The sequence below is a fragment of the Lagopus leucura genome, unplaced genomic scaffold, assembly GCF_019238085.1.
Source record: "Lagopus leucura isolate 7727_CA_CO unplaced genomic scaffold, USGS_WTPT01 Super-Scaffold_100004, whole genome shotgun sequence".
Classification (NCBI taxonomy): domain Eukaryota; kingdom Metazoa; phylum Chordata; class Aves; order Galliformes; family Phasianidae; genus Lagopus; species Lagopus leucura.
The window spans coordinates 49405512-49423493 of NW_024962264.1; the positions used below are offsets into that span (position 1 = coordinate 49405512).

Consider the following 17982-nt stretch of genomic DNA (forward strand, 5'->3'; position numbering starts at 1 on the left):
GGATGAGAGAGAGGTTTTCTGCTTTTTGAGCATGCTTTCTGCTTCTTGAGTTTCGGAACAAATTCTCTTTGCAGCCTAGAAATGCAAACATAGTCTTTTCTCTTAAAATGTTGCAAGAGGCTATACCACATCTTTATTTTTATCTCCTATGTCACTTGATTGAAAGATTCTTTGTAGCTAAAATAACGATGAAGGCATGGAAATTATTTTTATCTTACTTTCTACTGGAAACTTAAAAGGAACCTCTTTTCTGCTGCAGAATTCTCATAGATGGATATACACACCCCAGGGATACATATGTGCACATGCACGCACACTCAGAAGACACACAGGGACATAACATACTGCTGAATCCACACCAGGAATATCCAATATCAAGATTACACAGTTAACATTCAACTCTGTCTGTATTGCTTTAAATTTTACCTTGTTGCATGTGTAATTTACAGCAGCCTTTAGTTAACTGACCAGGTACTGTTTTACCACTGTGATTCAACAGTGCTGAATAGAGGTGTTCACTTAATGAGCAGCGTTCAGCTGGTCAGTGTGCGTTCAGTGCTTACTTGCTACTCACTCACTGTTCAGCCTCTGCAGGTAGGTGCAGTCTTCTTCTCCTGAGTTTTTCCCATGTATTTTCTGAAGAGAGTAAGTACATAAGCCTTCCAAAATCTGAACTCATTTTCCTAACACTCAACCCAGAGAAAGTTTCATTACTGAAGCTTACTTGTTAATACCAAAAATATCTGTTAATCTTGAATGCCCTTTCTGAGATACCAAGGACTGCATTTTTTTCCAAGTAACTGATATTAGGCACCAAGAACAAGAAACAATTTTTATCACTGTCAGTGGTAGCTGGGAGTTGTTTTGCTTATGTATGTTTTAAGCTGTAGACTTTCAAATCAGGTGCCTATCAAATGCAGAGTCTACAATTAATGATCAACCATGAAAAATCTAAAGGATTTAATTAGCAGCCTAGAGAGTCGATAGTGGAAGCCAGGATAAAGGGTAATTCCCTCCTCCCTACAGAGCAACGTTCACTTTCTTATCCATGAGATGAGCTCTCTTTATTTCCTTGTCTCATTGATGGACCTTCTAACCTTAGCTAAAAATAAATCATGGTCCTTTGACAGCAGTTTTGTTCTATGGTCCCACGTCATCCTTAAAGGTGATCCATAGTTACAACAAGATAGGCATGCTTTTTTAATTTCTTATTCAGTGCGCTGTCCTTGCTCAAGCAGGGACATCAGAGCAGGGTGCCCAGTCCCATGTCCACATGTCTTTTGAAGATCTCCAGGGAGATCCCACAGCCTCTGGGCAGCCTGTGCCAGTGCTCCATCACTCACACGGCACAGAAGTGATCCCAGTGTTCAGAGGGAACCTCCTGTGCTCCACCTTGTGCCCATTGCCTCTCATCCTCATTGCTTTGGTCAACCACTTTTGGCTTTTCTGTCTCTGTGCTGTCTTGGGGCTGTCGCTTTGCTCCCCTTCTCTCCTGGTCCCCATGAGTCCTCCCCATCCCTTCTACCTGCCATGCTCACCTGCAGGAGGTGGTGGCATGGCTCCTCCCTGTGCTTCTCCCCAGTGCTTTTAAGCTTTGGCCTTCAAAAGATATGTCTCGGTAGTGATGGCAGGCAAGGTAAAGTTTCTCATGGTGAGAATGTTTGTGATATATCAAATGGCAGCTGGCTCTGGAAAATGCTGATAGCAGCAAAGAACACACACATTGCACTCTAACTGAGGAACTGAAATCCAGAGAAAAGCCAGAAAGTAAAGGAGAAGGTGGAATAGAAGTCTGAGATGTTTCTCTCTGAGTCTGTCTAAGTGTCCATGCCATTGCTTTTGCATAGGTTGTTGTGGCAAGCAGTCCTAGATTTATAAGTACAGCAGCAATTAGGGGGAGGCTGAATGGAGTGAGCATGTACGTGTCTGCAGTGGGTTAAGCGTGGCCATACACTGTGTAGTGTTTTCATGAGTGCTTTCTTCAATGTGAACTGCATCTGCTGCACATGTAGTAATTAAATTTGAAATAGAAGAGTCAAAATATTCCTGCTGCAAGGTTGTTAATGAATAAGGCTTAACAACCTGATTACATACATATATATATCTTTATTTGTGCGCATGAAAAATAAAATCACTACTGTGATTTGTTTATGTTAGTAGAAAATAGACCCATTTAAACTCCATTGTTCATGTGATTTATTGACATGGCAAGTTTATTTTAGACATATGAAGATCCAGGGGAGTGTAATTCTAATAGCAACATTAATTTGTCTTCTCAGTGCTGGAAAGAAAAGAACAACACAAAAGCTTGCAAAGCTTTCTTTTTTATTTATTTATTTTTTTTAAAACCTGCAGGGGTTTACAGAGCAGCTGTCACTTTTTTTAGCCTTAGTTAATATTTGCCATCATTTTTCATCCTGCTCTTGATACTACAGCTATGCTGGGAGAAAAGGAAGCTCTCCACCTGCTTCAAGTCTAGAACAAAGAGCTTAATCTTGAAGACAAGCACTGAGAGCTAATCTTGAAGACAAGCACTGAGAGCAAAAGAGTTACTCTACATGAATCTGGTTGCTCTGCCACAGAAACGATGGCAGTGGATTTCTGTCTCTAGTCTACTGTAGCTAATACTGATTTCTGTAAGTTGATGGAGCATGCAGTACCCTATTACCAAATGCCATCACAGACATGTTTTGCAACCATTACCATGCCACAGTGGCACAGTGAGTGCTGTGCTCTGAAGTGTTATGAAGGCCCTCAGGCAGCCAGAATGTAAAAACATTCTCTGAAGAATTATGGAGACAACTATCATCATCTGAGGGGGAATTCTAATTTGAAATAATCTTTATCCTCAAATGAAATCTGTCATCTGGGTCATTGCTGCTGTAAAATGATTATTTTTTCTCCTACGTAAGCAAGAATAGTTGAGACCTATTCTCCTATTCTTAGCAGTTAATCATATCTCGTAAGCCATTTAATAAGCTCAGTAAGCCTGCTTCTTGAGTTCTATATTATTCATTATAAGATGGGGCTCTGGGAAACCCCTTGTAAGGTGTCCCACTCCCAGAGGGTTGGAACAAGTTAAGGTTCTTTCAACCCAAACCATTCTATGATTCCTGGAAATATTTGGATTATAAAGAATGGCACCATAATCTGCCTTTTCACCAGTGTAAAGACCAAGAGATAAAAAAAAAAAAAAAAGCATCAGAATTCCCAGCTGCATGCTTATGGTTGTATCAAAGGCTGCTGTTGGAGTGGGATTGTGTACCACCTCCTCTTATGCACTGCTTTTGAGGCTGGGTGAAACAGCAACATGCAGCAGACAAGTTCTCCAACACTCACCACCAGCTTCTTCAAGCACACCAATCCCTCTTCCTGTTTTTTGTGCTTTCTGTGAGCAGATAAGTGTGCTGAATGTGCAATTTAACAATACCATTTTCTCATGCCTGAGCTGCCCGTGGGTACAGTCACTCCTTGTTTAGGTTTCCTTCAGGAGACTTTTGGCAGTTCCCAGGAGACAATGTTTTCTTCTGTTTGTCTTGGTGCCAGGTTGGATGGCTTTGAGTCTTTTATAAAGGTGATTGTCTAAGTAAAAGCTTTGCTTTAAGGTGTCCAACTACCCGCAAAAACCTAACAATAATAAATTTCCTCCTGTGCAGCAGTAGAGCTGTGCTTCCACTTGGAGCATGCAAACTTGCTGCACTGGTTTTTCTTTGGCCCTCTCCTGTTAATAGGAGGGAGGCTGGAGATGTTCAAGCACTTTTGGGGCATACATGGGAGCTGAACCCCAAATTTCTGAATCATAACAGAAACAATAGAAACTCAAGTTAAGAAAAGAGTGAAAAGAGTTTGGAGCTTTTCATTACACCCCAATTCTTTTTTTTTTTCTTGTTCTATTTTGTCTTGTGAAAGCACATAAAAATCAAGCAAACTTGGGAAAAGTGCCTTCCTCTGAGAACATGAGCAATCCCATTGATTTCAATGAGAGACAGAGCACAGCTGGAGCTGAGATGAAGCCATCAGCTTCCTGCTAGGCTGTGTCTAGCTGGCACAGATGCAGTTAAACAAATCGCTAACTCTGCATTAGAAAGACATTTCCCTGTGGGTCATGTCGGTTAGGATGGTTGGTTCTTTTGTTGGCTGCCCACTGTTTTGGGTGCTGCAAGCAGTCAGTGAATATATTTACCCCACAAATTCTTATAACTGCTGTAGTTTTTATGGCTTTGCAGTTTTGTGCAGAGTATTCAGGCTGCAGTTTGTTACTAGAGTTTGTTAAAAAAATACGGTGTATAATAATGAAATAAAAAGTAAAATGGATTTCCTTTCTGGGTTTCTTTAGCCCAAATACACATTATGTATTCTCTTAAGCTCAATGAGAGAATGGTCTGATGAATGGTCTGATGAGTGAGGGGGTCTGGAGACTTAGATTTAATGTGCAGGACTACTGAGTTTTCTTGTGCAAAGACTAGGCAGAGAAATTTAAGGCTCTAACTCCAGGTGATGATGATCCTTCTTTAGCTGCTACTTAATCCTTTAAACCATAATTGCTAATTTAGATCACTCAGCTGTATGGTTTCTGAGAGTTGCATTGCTAGGAAAATAATTCTGCCTGGGGATGTTTAGAAGCCAGGATGTCAAGGATGGTGCTGAGGATTGAGTGGTGTTAGCAGTAAGTTTACATCCATTATCTCCTTGTCTGTGAGCTGTAAGGGAGCTGAGATCCAGGCTGTAGTACCTCCTCACCTCACAGGAAGGATGGAAGCAAAAGAGACTAGAAGGGTAAGGTAGGCTTGAGCCTCAGTCTGGGTGGAACTGTGTCATCTCCAGGTCCTTCTGTTGATTTTCTTTTGAACTACTTTTGAGATGATTGGTTTTAATACTCTTATAACACAGCTGCATCAGACCATGTTGAGATTTTCACCAGGAAAACAGCATTTCAATCCATATAAGGTGCTCAATTCACCCTGTGTTATTGAATCCACGAGAGCAGATTGGCACTGCAAATTGCTATCCTCCCCATCTCCCCCCAGGGGCAGTTTACCTTGTGGCTCCCTGAGGAACTGTGTTTCTTATGTGAGCAGTGAATTTTTCGTAGCACTGCTTTCCACAGCAGAGTGTTTGCGTTAACAGTGCTCCTTTTTGTACTTTTTGTTTTTAGATATAAACCAGCTTTTTGGCTCTGACCTTTCCCTCTGAAGGCATGTGTCTCCTGTGCAAAGCACTGCGAGCCCAGCCTGGGTGCTGAGGTTGTTGGCCTTGCTGCTCCATCAGGCTTTGGGGAGCTGCTTGGTAAGTAACCTGGGCATGGTTTGGTGATACTGTGGGAAGCCAAAGGTTTCCCAAAGGGGTTTTCTGCATTTAGAAATGAATTAAACTTTTAGCCTTTGTACTAAGGATGTCACAGGGCTCATTTGCTGCTATCCAGAGGAAACATGCAGCTGAGAATTGACTGGGCAGACACTCTGCTGAGCACATAACTGGCTGTAATTCCAGACTACCATGGTGTCACAACTGTTTGACAATGGTGAAATCTCACAATGTTAAGTTATAGTCTTAGGTAGGTATTACAGTCAAAGGCATGATATCATTTAATTCTGAACTCTTTGCTTGAGATTTTGCAACAATATGGAAAGAAATTGCAGCTCACAGCTATCACATTTCAGTGACTTGCTGTGTTTCTGGTAAGGATTGAAATGATCAATGGAGACATTCTTTTCTCTTAGTAATGGAGATTTAATTTTATGATTGTTCCGGGTAAACAGAATTAGGTTTAATCAGCTCTAGTTTTCTTAAGTGTGAGTTATTTTGCTGTCATACTTGTGCTGTAATTGAATTAATGACTCAATGAATACTTACATTGATATCTTTTTGTCCCAGCTGCCTTGCTTTCCCTTATGAAAACAGCCATGTGATGGTTAACAAATCAATGGATAGTTTGGAACAGAGTTGTCTTTTCATTTGTGGATTAACTTTTACAAGCCAGAAATGGCAGCAGGCACCCCTAAGGTACAGTGGGTGCACCTGTGTTAGTGCTTCAGTTTTGGTTGAACTGCACTTCTGACATCTTTCTCCCAGTTGTTCCTGTTTACTGGTGTTCTGTGGAGTTTGGGAGTGCAGGAACTGGATTCCTTTCAGGTGATATTAAGGTGAATGGCGATCTGTGGCATTTGCACCATGGAGCTAGACTGGAGATAATCTGAGTTAAAATACAAAACCCCAAATCTTTGCTGTTTGTATCAAATTGTCTGCATCAACACCATTACTCAGCAGACCTAATTTTGGGCCACGCTATTGTGAATAATGTAGCAAAAATGACAGAATTTTTCTGCTTATAATTTCCAGAAAACAGGGAGCAGAAAATATCCCTCAGCTGTAGACCGACACAGATACCTCAAAGTTCATTTTTTTTTTTTCAGCAGTCAGAAAAGAAAAAGCATTCTTATGCACTATTTCTGATTATTTAAATTGTAAACATTTCAGTGCAGCGTAGCAAATATATTTAAAGCCATGAGTGACAGACATTTCTCAGGTAATTTATGATATTATGTTCATGTAAGTATTATAGCAAGTATGTAATAATATTTAATAATATGTGATAACATGCACGTTATTAAACTTGGTGGTAATAAAGGTAACTTATTACTCATATAAATATATGAACGTACTGCAGAGCATAAAGTCAATATTAAAACCCATGCATGGCAAGTTCTTTTTCCTGGAAAGATTTTCACAATGTTTTCTATTCTTATACTCTGTTTCCATAGAATAAAATGCAGAGAAAGCATCACCTGTATATTTCATTTTTCATGAAACAAGAGAGATCAAATTCCTTAGGTCCTAACCAATTTTACATTGACTTCAAAATATTTTAGCCATATTGGTTCAGCTCCTTTGAGTCCTAGCATCTGTCTTATTTCCATCAGCTAGAGCTGACTTTTGTGTCTGTCAGAATGCGCTGCAACTCAAGGAGTATTTTCATTACACTTACTCAACAGGCCATTTCTTTATAGGATGCTATTTTATCTGAAATTCTCATTTCTTGGACCCTACAGGAAAGCATCAGAGTGAGACATACAAATTCTTTTTTTTTTTTTTTTTTTTTTGAGTGACTGGGTCAGGCACATGGCAATAGTTTTTGTAAGTGCAAAACAGTGTGCGGTGAATAGAAGCAGTTTGATATGATTTTCTGCTTGTAGTGGCTTTTCAGTCTCTCAAAAGCAAAACTGAGAGTTTATATTGAGGAAGAAGCTCAAATGTTTTTCTGTTGTCTGAGTTGATATGGGCTTTATCTTTCTTTAAAAAAAAAATGCCCTTATGGTTTATTGTGTCTTTCAGTACAGTGAAGTATTCAGTCATGCCTGCAGTTTCCAGAGGAGCACACAGCTAAGGAAGAGGAAGAGCTGTGAGGATGACAAGCTGTGGGAAGTCCAAGTGTACAGGAAAAGAGTATGGGCCTGGAATGTCCTTATGATCTCTTCATTGAGAAGGCCAACTGGGATGGCTTGCAGAGGAGGATCCTGACTGTGGTGCAAAGAGGTCAGTTTGGACAAGGATAGGAGAGAGGGTTTAAGAATATAGAGTGCTGAGAGCTTTCCTGGCAAATAATTAAGTAGGTTAGTTTTACCACTGATAGAAATAGCTTCTCATTGATTTAGGAGGCTAAGCCTCCAATAATACATTGAGAACATAGTCCTTTTTCCTTGATACTCTTTTAGAGATGGTTGCAGGGAAGGACTCCAAAGCTTTAGTAAAGACTACCAAACCTTGACAGGACAGGAGAAAGGACGTCCTGAAATATGGACCTTCTGGAAACAGCCAATTTGCTTTGTGTGTCTCGAATGTTATTTTTATTTGGAAAATGGGAAAGCATATTTGAAGACAGTGTAAAGCCGGGAAAAATATAGCTATCATTTATTTGTCAGGAAAAAACAGGAAATTTCTATTTTTATTCTTAGGCAATCTTTTCACTTTCCCTCTTTTAAAATACAATGACAGTCAATGATTAATAGACGCAGTCCACAGTGCTGCCAGCAAGAAGCCAACCTGAGTGTAGGGAAAGCTTAAATAATTGAAGGGGAAAAAAATGACAGAGGCAGCCATTAGTTCCTCTTGACAAGAAAAGCTTCATAGCCTGGCTATTTGCCCAGATAAAAGGGAAAATTTACCATTAGAGTAGTGCAATCTGTAGATTTTATGATGGACTTCCCTTGGGGGCAAAAGAAATGACAGGGCTCAGTGTTTCAAAATTTATAGAAAATGATGCAAAACCTCCTCATTTTTAGTTGCATTGCAGCACTTACAGCACAACCAGCTTGTCAGAAGTAACTGGGCAGGATTCCAGAAACAAAACTCCCAGAAGGAGTGTGAATCGTGTAGCAGTGGCTAGTTGCCTTCAGAGGGTGGCTCTACTCCATGGACATCCCAGTGGTCATGGGAGACCTCACATACTTGCAAAATGGTCAGCAATTTTTGAGCTGAGCAAATCAGATTGGCAAATGGTGAGTAGAAAACAAACTCCAGTTTTCTCAGAGAGGACAATGAAAAGCATGTACTCAAAATAAATAAACATTTTTCCAAGAGCAAGTTCTAATTTATCAGCTGAACAGTTTATTCTGGAGTTCTGTGTTGTGGTTATTAGTGGAGGATATTGTTTCACATTCTCATCAAGAGAATAAGAGAGGATCCTTTCCTATGAACTGCAGACTACTGTTTCATGTGACACGTCTCTTAATGTAGTTTCCTTTAATTTCTATGCAAAACAAGTACCAGAAGACAGGTTGTCCTGAAAAATCTGTTAAGACTGACTTGTCTTCCATTGCAGAAGTTTCCTAGAGCCTAATTAGTCCTTTCGCACAGGCAGTAACAATAAGGCAGTTGTTAAATGGTGATGTTTAACTGGTTATGTAAAATGAGATGGTGATGAAAGAAGAAGCCGAACTCTTGGTTACATGTGGTTGTTAGAACTTACAGAAGTGACCATGAAAGGACATAGGGGCCATGATTTTTTCCCACATCTACAGCCATAACAAAACTCACACTGCTCATCACTGGAACCAGCTTGGAGCCAGTGAACTGCACAAACTATTTCTGGGATGTTTGGATATTGAGCTGTGTTTGCTAAGTTTAGGGCTCTCCACATGCCCATGGCTGTACTAGATACTAGGTTTGGCTGTACAAGAAGAGCATCATATTGCAACACAAAATTCTGAGTTGCAGCATAACTGGAATTTGAGCTGAACATGTAGAAATGAAAAACACAGCTTAGAATAAGTCTTCTAGGTTGCTTTTGACACTTGGCAGGCACAATATTAAATAACAATGACTGCTGATTAGAAAGCAGAGAAAGATGGAAGCGGTAGCGACATCCAGCCCTTGACAACATCACATACAGGACAATGATATCTAAAGCTTTTAGATGATGAGAGTAATGGCTATATCCCAGGCAATGAAAGAGCAGCATGTTGACTACCATTGCCTAGCAAAGCTTTCTTTCTGCTGTGGCATTCTGGAAAAAGCCGTGGTGGCATATGTATATAGGGAGTAGTCTCTCAGCAAAGTGAATTTGAATGTGTACACTGTGGCAGCATTCTTGAAATTTGTGCCTGCTAATAAATCTGTCCTTTAGATAAGGTCTTAGTGTAAGCATCCTAAAACTCACATCAAGTGATGGTCTCTTTTCTGTGTAATTTTAATGAGAAGGGGCTGGTATTGCTCGGTCGTGTTTTAACGTACTGAGTTTGAAGGATTGTGTAGAATCTGTTTAATGAGACCCAGCTGTGCTGACCAGGTGGATGGCTGCCAACATCCTGATCACAGAGGTAACAAACACTGGAAAGATTTCAGAAAAAGTTTTTTTGCAAATATATACTTCACCGTAATTCAAAGGATATCCCTAAGAAAATTATTTTCCTCTAATATTTTTCATTGTGTCTGTCCTTTACAGGTGGCAGCAAGCTGGCACCTTTTGATATTGAGATTCTCACTCTTAAGCCATTTAATTAAGGTAATGATGCTGTGTGGATTATAAGAATTGGAATTCATCTGTAATTCTTTTGTATCCGGTAACTCCTGAAAGTTTTGGAAAAAAAAAAAAAAACAACTGTAACAGTGCAAGGAGATCTGCCAAACATGACCTTATTATTACTATCCTGGGGAAGAGTATTATTGCAAAGTATTTTTGCAAAACTTATTTCTATACCAGAATTCGGCTTTCACCAATATGTAACACTAAGTAGCTCTCCACAACCAAAGTTGTGTGTGCTGGAAGTATTCCAGAAGGTACTGAAACAATATCAGGGAGAGTAGTAGAGGTGAATGACCTTCCTTTTCAAGGTTGGTGGTTTGTTTTTTGGTTTTTTTTTTCTTCTTTTTTTACATGAAGGGGAGCCATGAATGTATTTTGGATTTGTTCTGTAGAGGCGTCACAGTCAGTTCTAGTGACAATAATACTTGGAATGAAGGCTGAAGAGAGAAATGGGAGTTAGAGGGCTTCATCTGAGAGCAGAAAACACTAACGATTCTTTGGATGTCAATAAAAAGAAAGATGCCAAAGAGAGAAAAAGAAGCACTAATGTAACAAAGTCAGGCAAGAGAAAGTTATAGAGGAGGAAAGAGGCTGTGGCAGGACAAAGATAGATGAATGTACAGGAATAGGAAGAGCTCCATGATTGAGACTCAGAAGCATTTTTCTAAGTTCCAGACAACTCTTATGTATGAATGAAAGTCAAGGATCTATTCTGCCTACTGTATCAATAACAATATTTCCTGGAGGCATTTTGCCTGCGAAGACTTGGGATGCAGCAGCTACTTCTTCACAGTAACAGTCAATGTAGAAAGCTGCAGAGAGGTTGTGTCCTGATCCTGTCATTGTTTCCCATCTGGTAACGCTGATTTTCCCTTCCCTGTTTAACAACCTTGCATCAGAAGGTGGCTGCTGTCAGATACCCGAGCGGTGCCTAAGGAAAAGGCCCATGGGGTATTTTATGAGAGGTTGCAAAGAGGGGAAGGACTCCTGCCAAAGAGCATTTTGGGAATGAAGGAAACGCCAGAGACAAGGCTCAATCTGAGGCTGCCTAGGTACTGAAGAAGGTGTACCTTTGGTCCTCACAAAGGATAGGTTGGAGACTGTCTGCTTTTTGTTGTCTGAAGCAAAGCTTGCATGTCTGCTGTGATCTTTCAGGGGAAGTGGCATATAATTATTTTTTTGGGGCATCAATTTTTTTTGTGTGTGTGTGTGTGTGTGGTTGCTAGTAAAGCTAAATTCTAGAAATGAGGCTTAGTTTTTATTTATCCTGTAACGGATTGTACATATGCTATGATTCTGAGTGAGACTGGGGGGAAAAAAACCCAATGTTTTGTTACGCGTGTGACTTGTTTTGATTGCTATATCTGCCATGTTTCTTCTCCAATCCTGATTTTTCTTTCTACAATTTTAGTGTTCTTGAGCTGGATGAATTACTTCTAAACATGGGAATGATGAAATCTACAAGAACTAGCTCTAGGACTGCTTAGTTATTGCAGTGTGCAAAGATAGTTTTCATTTATACTTCACCACATAAACAAAATATTCTGAAGTTGATTTATTGCATCTCCTGGACTTTCTGCATTTCTCAATAGGTATTTTCCTGCTCTGCCATAACTTCTAGTTGCCTGCTGTGAGAAACTGATGGCAGCCAGCTCAATTAAGCTGATGAAAAACTCAGAGGTAGGTACTGCCAGATCTCAAGTTCCAGACTAATATTATAAAACTGTATTAATTTAAGTGCCAAGATGGACATTTCCCATGCAGGTTTTTTTTTTTTTTTTTTTTTTAAGCATTAATTTATTTTGATAATTAAATATTCTAGCTATACTTGAAATGTATTCTATGAATCCCAAATTCTTGACAAATTTTTGTTGGCTGACAAAATGAATGCTGAATTCGCTGAGCTGCTGTCCAAAATCCCAAGGTTCGTGGTTTTAGCTAGAGGTAGGGATTTGAGATTCACTGCAGAGCTGAAGTCCTGGGATTTTTCATCCAAAGATTCCCACTGAAAGAGTGGAGCTTCAACAGTGGGAAACTCCCGGGGATGAGCACACCTGGGTCAGGACTCTTGGTTCCACTGGCTTCCATGTCCCTCATCGCTCTGTTGGCATTCAGCCAGAACGTGTCAAGCCAGAGGTAATTTTGATAAAAAACAGTTTGTGTTCTACCAATTAATGTTTTCTGACAAGCGTCAGAACGTTTCCAGTGAGTTTAATTGCTGAGTAACAGGAGCCATAATATTTCACCAAGTATTTCTACAACAATAGGATATATTTGGGTCAAACTACAGCATGCATCTTCAGTGCTAAATTAATATCCTCTCTGCTATTGTTAGTTCAGGCAGCTCATAGCTAGCTGAAACACAAAGAAGCTAATATTAAAAATTACTTAGCAGTTGCTAAAGCAGCCACTGAATTGGTAATATGTCATGTAATTATCTTGATTACTTGAAGAGGCACTTTTACCATCTATTCAAGCTACATATTTTACATATATATAGAAAGTCACTGCACTATGACTTTGGTCTGATTTACTTGTCTTTATCTTGAATTAGATGCAAGTTTTATGAGAAAAGGAACCTTAAAATGTCCAACAGAAATATTCAGAACGTGCTGGTATTCAGAATACAGATTATGTACAAGGAGAATTCTCAATTGAATTAATTATAAATGATGTAGACAATGACTCAAATAAGTATTTTCTTGAGGCATCTAAAATCAGACTTTTAATATTTCTACAGAAGCAAGCTTTAGGTTTTCCAAGGAATTCAGCTGAAGTTCCATATTGTGTTATCACTGCCATATAGATTATCTTTGCTTCACCTACCTGGACACCACAAATTGTTGGTGACAACGTCCATAGCTCCTGCTCTGATCCCATGCTAGATTATTTTAAAATAGAGATAGCAGTGTTTCAGAATTGCCTCCTGTGGAAGTGATTCTGCTGTGGGAGCACAGCCTGACATAATAGCATAGCTTCTTTACTATATTGCTGGAAGGATAAGATTTTAAACACCTGTTCAGATATGAATGATACATTTACTTCTCATATCTCTACACTGAAAACTCATTTTGCTCCAAAGATAAAAATAGTTCTTTCTGCCAAATCCCTGAACACTTTCATTTCCACCCAGGAACCTGTTGACCTCTCAGAAGGAACCAGTACCTCCCAAACTCTAATCAGCTGCTTCCAGGTGGAACAGGTTCATGCACTGGAGCAAGTTTTTTGGACAAGGTGGTTCTACTAAAACTACATAAATACCCTGCTTGCTACTCTGTAAAACTGCCCCGAATATATCAGTGTTTAGAGCAGATACCTACTGAGTAGTTATAGCCTGCCTGTGTAGAGAAAAAGTTATTCAGACTTTTTACAGAAAGTATGTTGTTCTTGTCAAGAAGTTATGAAGTAAGATGGGAAAGACTTATTAATTACCTAGAGGGAAAGTGACAAATATGCTGCATGAAGATCCAGCTGTTAGTTTGAACTTAGTTTTCATTCACTGAGTCATCTACAAATAATGTGAAAATGCTTGCTAAGAGTTTCACTCAGTTTTAGAAATAATTCATACTCTGTAGTCCAGAGATTTAACAAGCTACAAGAACACTTAAATTTCCTAAGAATGTATTTCCTGATATAATGTAAAAGTTTTCATGTTGAAGCTCAAGCTCTTTTTTTCTGTATTTGAAATCAGTTTTGAGTGCCAATTTTGTTTAAGTCAGAAAGCTCTTCAGAAGACAGCTAACTCACCAACATTTTTCCTATTGTTAAGCTAAATCATACTCTGCAAACTTTCTGTGAATAATTAACTCCAGAACTTACTGTGCTGCTTAAATGAGGCCTGTAGTAGTGCAAATAATTTTGCTTTCTATGAGCAGGTTAATTCATTTTCTATGCTGTGACACATACTTATAGAGGAAATCATTCTTCAATGTCATTTTAGCAACAATGTTTTGTATGTCCATATGCCTCTTCTGAGATGGAGCTGGTAATCCATTGCATTAAAGATTTAAATACCACTTTGATGCTAAAACATTTTTCTTAATTCCATAAGTATCTGGCACTTGTTCTAAATTGAAGCGAGATGTACTGTTTAATATGACATAGTGAGCTCTGAACTCACAACCAATGAGCAATGTCAAACCCTGACTTTTTCCAAGCAATTAATTTGATAAATGTTCTTTAATGCAATGTGTAGGCCTATTAAAATACCTGTCAACACTGCAGAGGCCCAGCATAAATTTTTCATTTGTATAGATTGGTCTTTCAGAGATAATGGATAACTTCTAAGATTTTATTTCAGAAACTTCTAGCAGAGCTAATCTCAGCAAAACATTGAACGCAGTGCTATGTAGTTCTAGAGCTTATCTGAGCATTTATCCCATTTCCGTCTTGTCCCAAATCCCCAACTACACTGACCTCTGCAAGGGCTGAATCTTTAGGATTACCTGAAAGGGGATTAAAGATAAACCAGTAGCTGAATTTCCACTTAGCCAACATGTAGCACTCAACCAACCTTCTTTTGAGAGGTTCTCATTAATTTCAGTGTTTTGAGTGCTGAAGCATCTCATCTCTTTCTCTTTCCGAAAGTACACTAAGCCTTGTTCTTCTCCATTACTCCATTATCTGGAAGTGAGGGGAATATGATGGGAAAACTTCTTTCATATTTCTTGGGATGTGATTTGTCCAGTCACCAGAGGGTATTCATGTCTCAAGCCTCTTAGGATTAAATACGATGTCAACAGAAGCAGTATCATTGTGGTAATTGTATTTACATACTAATGAATGCACAGTGCTCTTGCTTCATGGTAAAATTGAAGCTACATTTTAATTTAATTTGATCTGCTTGGTATTGGTCAGAGGAATAAATGTATCAGCTCTTCATCAAACAGAAATGTAGCAGAAATTAGTTTAATTGCATTTGAATGCACTGATTTTGTATTCATATGATTTTACCTGGATCAGAAATACATGGATTATGTTACTGTCTGCTGTCCTGTGTAAGGTGTAAGGACAAATTGGATTAAGGTAATGTATGTAAAATACAAGACAAATGTTATTTCAAATACAGGCTGATATTTATTGAGACACTGCAGAGTCACCATTAGATTTAATTCAATATAAAGGACATTATAGAAACAGCAGCAGCAAATTTTGCCGTGCTGCTATTGCTGCTTTGGGGATTTTGTCAATGTTATGAAACTTTTAAGAAATCTTCAGAGCTTTTGCCAAAGAAAAGAAAATACTGGAGCTCTCAACTTATGGTGTTGAAAAGATGAAAACAAATAGGAATTGGCAACTTTTTACAAAGTAATCTTGTACTTCAGCTGAAAAGAGTGCTAATATATTTCAGCATGTGCTAAGCATGCTATATAAAAGTAATGTTGGCTTGTAATCTATTATATGTTAGGTGTTATGGAGAGCAAATTGGAGGGGAGTTTACCAATGACTTCCTGTTAAATATTGGATCAGATAAAGAGAATATTTCAGATGTATCCATTTGACATGCTATGAATACAAAACCTATGGGGGCTGTTTTAATGTTATTCAGTTGTTTATCATTTGCTTAGAATACAAGACATCACCTCAACAAGTATTACCATCTGTCAGTTCTAGGTACACTTCCACATGGAGATTCATGAAGCTCATACCACCTGGAAATACTGTAACCTTGGCCTTCGTAGAAGTTTCTAGATAAGTTTTTTCTTTACTTTTTTTTTAGTGACAATAAAACATTTGCTGATATGACAGAAAGGACATGTTACTGAGTGCATACTCTCAAATAAATAAATGCAAACAACAATATGTATGGCATGCCTTTTTCCAGCAGATAAAACAACTTCTTGTTATTTAATTGGCCATGAGGTCAAAGCCTTTCCTCCAGACTTATTTTCTGATGCAAGTTGACCAGATGCATGTCTGGCATTGATACACGTGTGTAATGCTTGGTAGATGTCTAGAGATGTATCTTCAGACTGTGCCAATGCTGCTGGTATTGTATATTATTGATCTGATAATAATAGAGCTGGAAGAAGATAAAACATATGAGAAATTAACTTGTGACCTTTGTTACAAATTGAAAGAATTGCTCCAAAAAGTCCTCGTTTTGAAGAAAATTGAACAGTACCTAACCTTTTGCTGCCAGTCCCTGCTGAAAATGGGATTAGAACATTTGTTGTGTTCTGTCCTGCCTCTAGTTGGAAATTCTGGACAATGGAATAACTGGATACATTAATGTATACTAAACATTATAGACTGATCTACAAGTTCTTTTGTTGTTAGATATTCATTATTTTTAATGCAATTAAAATGATCTGTAAATACATCATGCAATGATTTTCTGTCAGAATTTTTTCTGGAGGAATGATGGAAACTGAGCAGCTGTAATGGATTGTCAGCACAGCATTTGAATGCTAGCCAGCTGACAAAATTGACGACACAATGGTAAGTATCGTTGATAATAGTTTCCTTTGGGGAAATCTATAATGAATAGTTTAGGTGGGATTTTTGTATATTAGTTTTCTAAGAATGAGAACTCTAACTTAAAGGAGTAATTTGGGCAGTTGCTTTTGATGAGAGAAAACATCTCAGAAAATACTTCCTCAGGCTGTATGTCTCAGCCTGAGAGAGTGGAGTGTATATGACTTGAGTAGCTGGTTAAACGTACCCACTTCTCCCCATAGTTTGTGAGAAGAAACCTAGGTAGCTAGTTTAGATTAGATCTGAATTTGAAGAATTGAAGTGTGAGGACACGAATCTTTTTGTCTTTAAATTGTATTTGAACATAGGTGTGAATTTTCACAATTCTAAGATCTTGTGGGAAATGTGGGAATGAGATACACATGAACAAAATATTCCTGCTGATTTTGTAGCCTCCCACTTGTATCAGGGGGAGACAGTGGGAAAAAGTATGTCCAAATTTTTGAGGACGTTTTGCACCTTGGAAATGATGATGTTTTGTTATTTCATGAAGAGTCTGTAAACTTTATAGCTAACAGATATCTCTAAAACATGATTGAGGCCAGAGAGTATCTGAGGAGAACTATCTCTTGTGAGATTTCGATTCCTTATCTTTTGCCTAGTGAAGTACTTCACAATTTAATTTTAAATTTCTCTGCCTGTGAGGGGGAACACTGATAGGAACCACAGTGAGATATGGTGCTCTGTGTGTGTTTTAATCTCCCACATGCCTTTTGAAGGCAGATTAATAATTTCCATGATCATTTACATTAATAAAATTCTGGAAAAACATGTTGGGGAATGATTTCTCTCTTTTTCATAGCAGTTCTTGACATCTGAAGAATTTCTTTGAAACTGTAGCAGAAAAATCACATAGGAAACAATAGAAGCACAGCGGAATTGGCACTGATAAACCAGATGCAGTGACTGCAAGAGTTGTGTCTGTGTGATTGTGCTGTGTCTTATTAGATCTTAACACTCATCCTGTTTCTGTGACCTCCACTGACATTGCTCATAGCACATTATTAGTTTTTATGTTACTGTGGTGAAATGTATGTCCTTAGAAAAGTTATTTAAAACACAGCATGCAGCTTGCAGTTTTTAATCTATTCTTAGACTATTTAAATCTTTCATTACTTTGAACACTAGCAGTATTAAAGAAAGTAGATGCATTTTATTTGTGGTGATGTGCCTCATTTTAATTTTCTTATTTCTAAGAATAAGGTCCGCAGTATATGTTTGTTTAGCAAATTATGAAGGATTTTAATGGTATTCTTAGTCTTATTGCACTTCAGAGGCTTCTCATTATGACTGGAGTCAACATACACATGTCCTTGGCTATTCAAATAAATGAATGTGTAGGCTGGAATAATCTGCACGTGGATGAAAAAGAGAGGAAGGTTAAAAGCTAAATGAGACTGCTCAGAAGATTTACAATCAGCTATGAAAGATTTTTCCCTCCACTAAAGCTAATCGAGATAGTGAATTTTCATGTTTGTCTTGTA

The 17982-nt window shown here is 38.4% G+C and overlaps 1 long non-coding RNA gene across 1 annotated transcript; it reads left to right on the top strand.

Moving 5' to 3' along the window:
- The first annotated feature begins 5213 nt into the window (after positions 1-5213).
- LOC122180304 lies at positions 5214-8302 on the top strand. Its single transcript, XR_006178992.1, has 3 exons — positions 5214-5286; positions 7333-7533; positions 8280-8302. It is a non-coding gene; the product is annotated as an uncharacterized LOC122180304 (long non-coding RNA).
- The last annotated feature ends 9680 nt before the right edge of the window (positions 8303-17982 follow it).